The sequence below is a fragment of the Tupaia chinensis genome, unplaced genomic scaffold (genome assembly GCF_000334495.1).
Source record: "Tupaia chinensis unplaced genomic scaffold, TupChi_1.0 Scaffold000043_1, whole genome shotgun sequence".
Lineage (NCBI taxonomy): Eukaryota > Metazoa > Chordata > Mammalia > Scandentia > Tupaiidae > Tupaia > Tupaia belangeri.
This window is the reverse complement of record NW_006159499.1, coordinates 532,474-539,293: the sequence shown is the minus strand read 5'-3', so window position 1 is coordinate 539,293 and position 6,820 is coordinate 532,474. Positions and strand designations below refer to the sequence as shown.

The following is a 6,820-nucleotide window of genomic DNA, read 5'->3' as shown; positions in this document are numbered from 1 at the left end:
GAAAATGAGGTCCTGGCTTATTTGCCCCTATTTTTATTTTTTTCTTAAGAAAATAATGATGATGTCTGCAACTATTTAAGGGTGCTATCCCCCCCACCCGTTTTTTTTTAGTTAGCTAAAAAAAAAAGGTGTATTTACTGGAGAAAGGCAGATAGAAAGGGGCAGGAGTGGAGGGGGATTGGTAGAGAGAATCACCCCAGGGGAGAATAGCCATGCTGCAATCCCTTCTCCTTCATTCCGCTGTTAGAGTTTGGGCATACACACACATGCCTGTTGGCGTGCTTTTCAAGCTACCAGGTCTAAGTCTTGAACTATGCAGTCAGCTATGAGGAATCCAGCTGCCCTAACCACTGCACCACTGGCTAGTCCTAAGGGTGCCTATTGTGTGCCAAGCATTTTACATGTATCATCTTTACTCTGACCCTCATAGCAATCTTGCCACGTGAGTGTGGTTATTGTTATTGTGCAGATAAGAGTACTGAAGCTCAGAAGGTACAGCTAGCAGTAGAACCACACACATAGATTAGAGTGGCAAGAAGGAGCTGGGTGTCAGACTCAAACCTCTGCTTGTTCCACTGCTCCAAGTGCTGGACTCATTGAGGAAATAGGCAATTCTTTGTTTTCCTGTTTTGAGCAATGTTTCCTCTTTTTTCTCTCCTTGGACACTCTTTATTGGTGTACAGTGAGAGCAAACTTTTGCAGCTACAGGACTGCAAGTCTGAAGGAATGGAAGGCTAGAACCTGTTTAATTGACTGCTCAACAAATAAATACAATTTCCTTAAATAAACCCTCCAGCAGGGTTGATGAAATCAAGACTCTCGAAATATTAGTTCTGTAATTCCAGAATGCACTCCACTGATTTAACAAAGAGTATTGATATCAAATATTGCTCCCAATCTTTGCAAATACCAAAGTTTTGTTGCTTAGAATACAAAAGCTCTGCCTCAAAACAGTCTATCTAGTTTTGGAAACTCTACCTGCATTTGGAATGGCAAAACAGGTCAAGTTTTCTGAATTACTTTTTTTGTTTCATACAACCAACTAAAACTCCTAACATGTAACTTTGAAAAAGTTATCTTTTCTCACTCTCTCTCTTTTTTATAATGCCAGAGAAAGAGAGAGAGAGAGAGAGAGAGAGAGAGAGAGCTCCCCAACAAGGTCCAGGCGCACTGCTATCCCCCTTACTCCAGTTCTCCCATCCTGTCTAAGTCCTGGCCATATGCATTTTTCAAGTAGACTGGGGCAGGACTCAAACCCTGGTTGTCCATGTGGGATCTGGCTTTCTCTGCACAGCACCTAACCACCACACTCTGGGGCTGGCGTTTTTGATCACAGGTATATTTCCATTACTGTAAGCTGTACTGTACAATATAAAGGGTTTTAGTGTCATTGACTAAAAGGACCTGGGAATGATTTCATGTGAATAAGGACATGGTTTAGACCAAACCCACTGGTGGTGCATGGCAATATATCTGTAGAATTTTTCACAAATTTAGACCCTTTCCCAGATTTACTGATTCAAAATTTTGAGTAGCATCACTTCTCAAGTGTCCTTAGAAAATCTCGCAGGTGATTTTGACGTTATGAACTTCTGGGTTGGAGCATTCCTTCTCTGGGATGTGTGGTAGGCTGAATAGCAACAATAAAATAGTCTCCTGTAAATGCTGCCTTCCACCACTTCTTCCCTAACCTTCCCTCACTCCAGAAAAAAAATTATATAGTGAGATAAAGACAATAGATGTTCAAAGACAAACGATCTGGATCTAGTTCTTGGAGAAGTGCATCATTATGAATACCTGATCTGGGGGGGGATGTTAAATAATTGGAAGAGAGTTTTGGAAATAATAAATGCACTTCTTATTAACGGAGCTCAATAAAAACACCACCATACTTTCTCTTCATCCAATCATATAGTGAATAGACAGATACAACCTTGGAAATCCTGGCATTCGGACACAGCTGTGGGAGCATGAACTAATAGATGCTGCTATTTGGTAGGTCAAGGCCACATGGGAGTGGCCAGGTTGGATTCACAGGGCACTCTGCAAAGCCGGGTAGGGTGATGCGCACCTGTGATCCCAGCTGCTTGGGAGGCTGAGGAAGGAGATCTGTCCCCACCCCCACTACATGCATAATAAAAATTATAAATAAAAAAATAAATCACAGAATCCAATGACTTCATTTTACATTAGGAGAAACTGAGCACAAAGAGGGAAAGTGTCTCTTCTATGTCACACAGCTTTTCCCTTTAGCACGACGCCTTCGATTCAGTGGCTAACCTAGGAATACAAACCAAGCTCTCTAAATTTTTTTGGAACTGTGCTTTACTGAAATGAGAAAGAACACAGAAACAGCTGTTCAACCATGTCCTGCAATGAGATTCTATTCTTCAACAATGCACCAACAGTTTAGCTAAGAAGTGTTAAAGGAGAGAAAAATGAGAGATCAGCCTGAAATGGATTCTTTAGCAGCGTTGACATCCTCACAGAGGTTCACAAAGAATCCAATAACCAGAGCTACTTTTACATTGGCTTTCTTAGCATTAATGTGGATTGTTCTTTCAGGGCAGACATTTATGAATAGACTGAGCCAGAGGTCTATCACCTGCTGGAGTTACTCTCGGAGGGGACTTTTCTAACTTCAACCTCTCTCCCTTCTGCAGCCCTTACACATAAACCTGGAGAAGAAAACTGGAATAAGGGTGAAGCTATGATGTTAAATAATTTACACCATATCATTTACGTCCTCTTGAACATTATAGGGTTAATTCGTGTCCCTTCCCCAAATTCATACATTGAAGTCCTAACCTCTAGGTCCTCAGAATGTGACTGTATTTGGAAATAGGGTCTTTAAAGAGGTAATTTAGTTAAAATGAGGCTATTAGGGTGGGTTCTTAGGTTGAAATAGTCACAAGAGGAAACCAGGACATAGACACTCATGGAGGGAAGACCTGTGAAACACACAGAGAGAAGACGCCACAGGAGAAACCCACCCTGCTGACACCTCGGGCCCAGACTTTCGGCCTCCAGCACTGGGAACAACAAACACATCCCTGTTGTTTTGTCCGTCTAGTCTGGGCCCTTTGTTACAGCAGCCCTAGTAAACAAACACACTGGGTCGTTGTCTTCATCTGCCGCGGCGGTCAGACTTCATTCATACTTGAACAACTTCATGCTTAGAATAAAATGCCAATGTCCGCATTTTGAACCGTTAATTAAAATGAGGACCTAGGCATGGTGTCAGGGTACTTACATTGACAAGTAACAGGTGCTCACTTTGGCAGCACATATACTAAAATTGGAACGATACAGAGAAGATTAGCATGGCCCCTGTGCAAGGACAAGTAACAGAAATCCCCCCTCTCATGACAGAGGTAGCAAATGGGATGCATTTAGTTCAAACAATAGAAAAGGCCAAGAAGTAGTAACGCTACAAGAGCAGGTTGGGCAGGGTGTGGCCTCCTCTGCTCCTCCCTGTTCAGTAGGTGTATGGTTGGGATGGCTCCTTTCCTGGCTAAATACGTCACCAGTAGTCATACATGCTTCTCCGCCCCCATCTAAGGAGAAAGAACGGCATCCCTAACCATTGAAATATGGCTTCCCTTTGATTGAGCTAGTCCTTATTACATGAATAACAATGACACCAGTAACAACAACAAATATTCGCGAAAAGTTAATGTCTTAGGCACTCTTCTAAGCGCTTTTGCTGCATTAAGTCTTAATCCTCATAAGAAGAGTAATGGTGTGGAAAGGAAAGAGCGGAAGGCGAGGGCAATGGTGGAAAATGCCTGAATGTCTATCAATATGAATGGGCAAAAGAAAAATGTGGTATCTGCATACAAGGAACTATGGTTGGTCTTCTAGAACCTCTGGTTCCAGAACTGTGGATTCAACCAACTGCAGGGCAAAAATATGCAAAAAAATAAGCTGTATCAGTACTAAACATGTATAGACCTTTCTTCCCCATCCTTATTCCCTAAACAATACAGTAACAACTGTGTACATAATATGTACATTGTATTCGGTATTATGAGTAACCTGGAGATGATTTAAGACATATGAGGGGAGATGTACACAGTTTGTAGGCAAACACTACACATCTTATATAACAGACTTGAACATCCTCGAATTTTGGTATCTGTAGGGGTCCTGGAAGCAATTTCCCTCAATACTACAGCAGGACTCTACTATTAGCCTTAAAAAGGAAATTCTGTAATATGTGACAACATGGATGAACTTTGGGGACATTATGCTAAGTGAAATGAGCCAGTCACAGCAAGATGAGAACTGCACAATTCCACTTATATGAGGTGTCTAAAAAGTTAAATTCAGAGACTCAGAGAGTAGAGGGAAAAGAGAGAAATGACGGGTGACCACTCAATTGGCATCAGGTCAGTCAAGCAAGATGAGTAAGCTCTAGAGATTTGTTGAACCCCCTTTTACTTATAGTCAACAATAATATATTTTACGCTTAAACATTTGTTAATAGGGTAGATCTCACGTTGTGTTATCAGAATAATTTTTTTTTAACTAAGAAACAAGCAATAAGCCAACCCCCCCCCAAAAAAAAAAATCAATGCAGACCACCCTGATTTGTTCATTCAATCAAGGTGAACCGCTAAAGCCAAGAGGAGCAAAGTCTTGCTCTCTCCTCCCACAAAGTATAAAATACACATACGAGGTGCTGAATGGCTATTAGGGGAATGCCCACAGTACAAACCACAGATAAGTCTCTGAAAAATGATCTCTGCTCCATGCTGCAGCTTTCTTTAATACCCTAGCTTAATATTGGTAAAAAGCAAAACACATCCTTTCATTGTCCATATTGCCTAAATTACCTATTGCCCTAGTGTTCTTTTGAGTGTCACAATATTGTTTTCTCCTTGTGGGTGCAGATGTCAACAGAGACTGAGTTGGGAAACATGTAGATTTTTGGAAATTCCCAAACATGTGGCCAGCCTTCCTCTTCCAAGTTACAGTGACCTCTGGGTAGGATCTTAGGTGCCTTTGATTCTGCTAATGTTATTCTGAAATTTGCAAAAAGGTGTGGAAACCTCTTTGCTTGTTCTGTCTTGTGTGGAGCTGTTTTCTCTTGATTCAGAGTAAGAAGGGCAATCAAAGACAAGCTTTGGTGTTGCTTTAGTTTGTTCCCTTTTCACTCTCATCCCCGAAACCCACCTGATACATGCCAGGTGTCTCCTATAGGCATTAAACGCACTGATCCAGTATTTTTCAATTTTCAAACAAATTCAATTAGTATTTTACCAGAGTCATAAAAAGCAAAATAATGCATGTATTCCATTATGGTTTATGGTGTGCTAATAAACCCAATACCAATCTTATCAGACTTGAAATAAAAAACAGGCAGTTCGTCACCTGAATGCTATATATTTAAATGATATCTCGGTACAAAATAATTCAACTTTTTAGGAAAATCATTAAACAATGCTTTATTAAAAATTACAAAATATGGGACTAGCAGTTGGTGTAATGGTTATGTCGCTGGACTCCCATGTGGTCTACCACAGTTTGAGTCCTGGACCTGGTGGCTTAAACTCAAGCTGGGGGTGTGTGTGTGTGTGTGTGTGTGTGTGTGCCCAAGATCCCAAGAGAAGAATGGAGGAGAGGGGATTGTGGTGTGGCCATCTCCCTGGGGAGTGATTTCTCACTTTCTGTCTCTCTCTGTCTTTCTGGTGAGCACACGCGCCCTATAGCAAAAAACTCTCCAAAAAAAAAAAATTACAAAATAGTTGTATCTTCTATATAGCAATCACACTTCTAGGAGTTATTTAAAAGTGAAGGGGGAAAAGTATTACGTACAACACTGTTCATTCAAGACTGCTGTAGAATAAACATAAATGTACACAATACATATTCTCATCATTAGCATGGCTAAGACAATTATAGTAAAAACTCCTTGAGGGAAATATTATGTAATGATTAGTGGTTCCCTTTGTTTAGAACACTTTTCCACCCCCTCTGCCTTACTTCTCTGCCAGAGAACTCCCACTTAGTCTTCAAGACTCAGGGTACCCACCCCTCTACTTGGGTGCCCTCCTCCTCTGTGCTTATGTAACACCTGGGCACACCTCTATGGAAACCCTTATAGTCCACCGCATAGTAACCCATTGCGTTTGTCCGTCTCTCTTCCCCACCGGACTGCAACTCATTGAGGCAGAATCTGTCATTTGTGCAACAAGTGAAAAATAAGAAGGGAAGGGGGCAAGAAATAAAACTATTCCTATTATGTTTCCGCTTCAGCTGATTCAGTGCTGCCTTCATTTTCTGCTCTCCCAATCCTCGCCAATCCCTTTAGCATCACCATCTCCGCTGAAGTCTCTCGTCCAAGGTGGGCAATCCGCAAAGGTCTTTTAAAGGGCGTGGGTGGGTGGGAGAAGATGACAGACGGCTCCTGTGGACTATTCCTCCAAAAACTCCAGGAACCATTAACACTCTTTTATATTTTCTTTCACAAAATTTGCTCCTGTGAATGTCTGAGTGTTCTACATACAAATTGGGACCTCAAACGATCCGTGTGATTTGGTTTACACTGAAAGGCGACACGCGTTCCCCTCTCGGGCCGAACTGCTTCAAAATGTATGAAAGTGCACTCAGTCCTGCGTGAGTGTTAGAGATTGAAGGTCGCCCCCCGCCCCATTCATTTCTAGCCTGGCTCCCAGAACTTCGCACAGCGCTCCTTTCTGCCCGCCCGACTTCTGAACGGAGCGCTCTACCGGGAGGAGAAACGGCAAATCCTCGCGGGCGCCCGGCGCTGGCGGAGCCCGCCCGCTCCCGTGGCCAACCCCCGCCCCGTCGGGGC

General features: G+C 42.4%; 1 pseudogene; it reads left to right on the top strand.

The window, feature by feature from the left end:
• The first annotated feature begins 3,268 nt into the window (after nucleotides 1-3,268).
• Nucleotides 3,269-3,368, top strand: LOC114008425 (uncharacterized; annotated as a pseudogene).
• The last annotated feature ends 3,452 nt before the right edge of the window (nucleotides 3,369-6,820 follow it).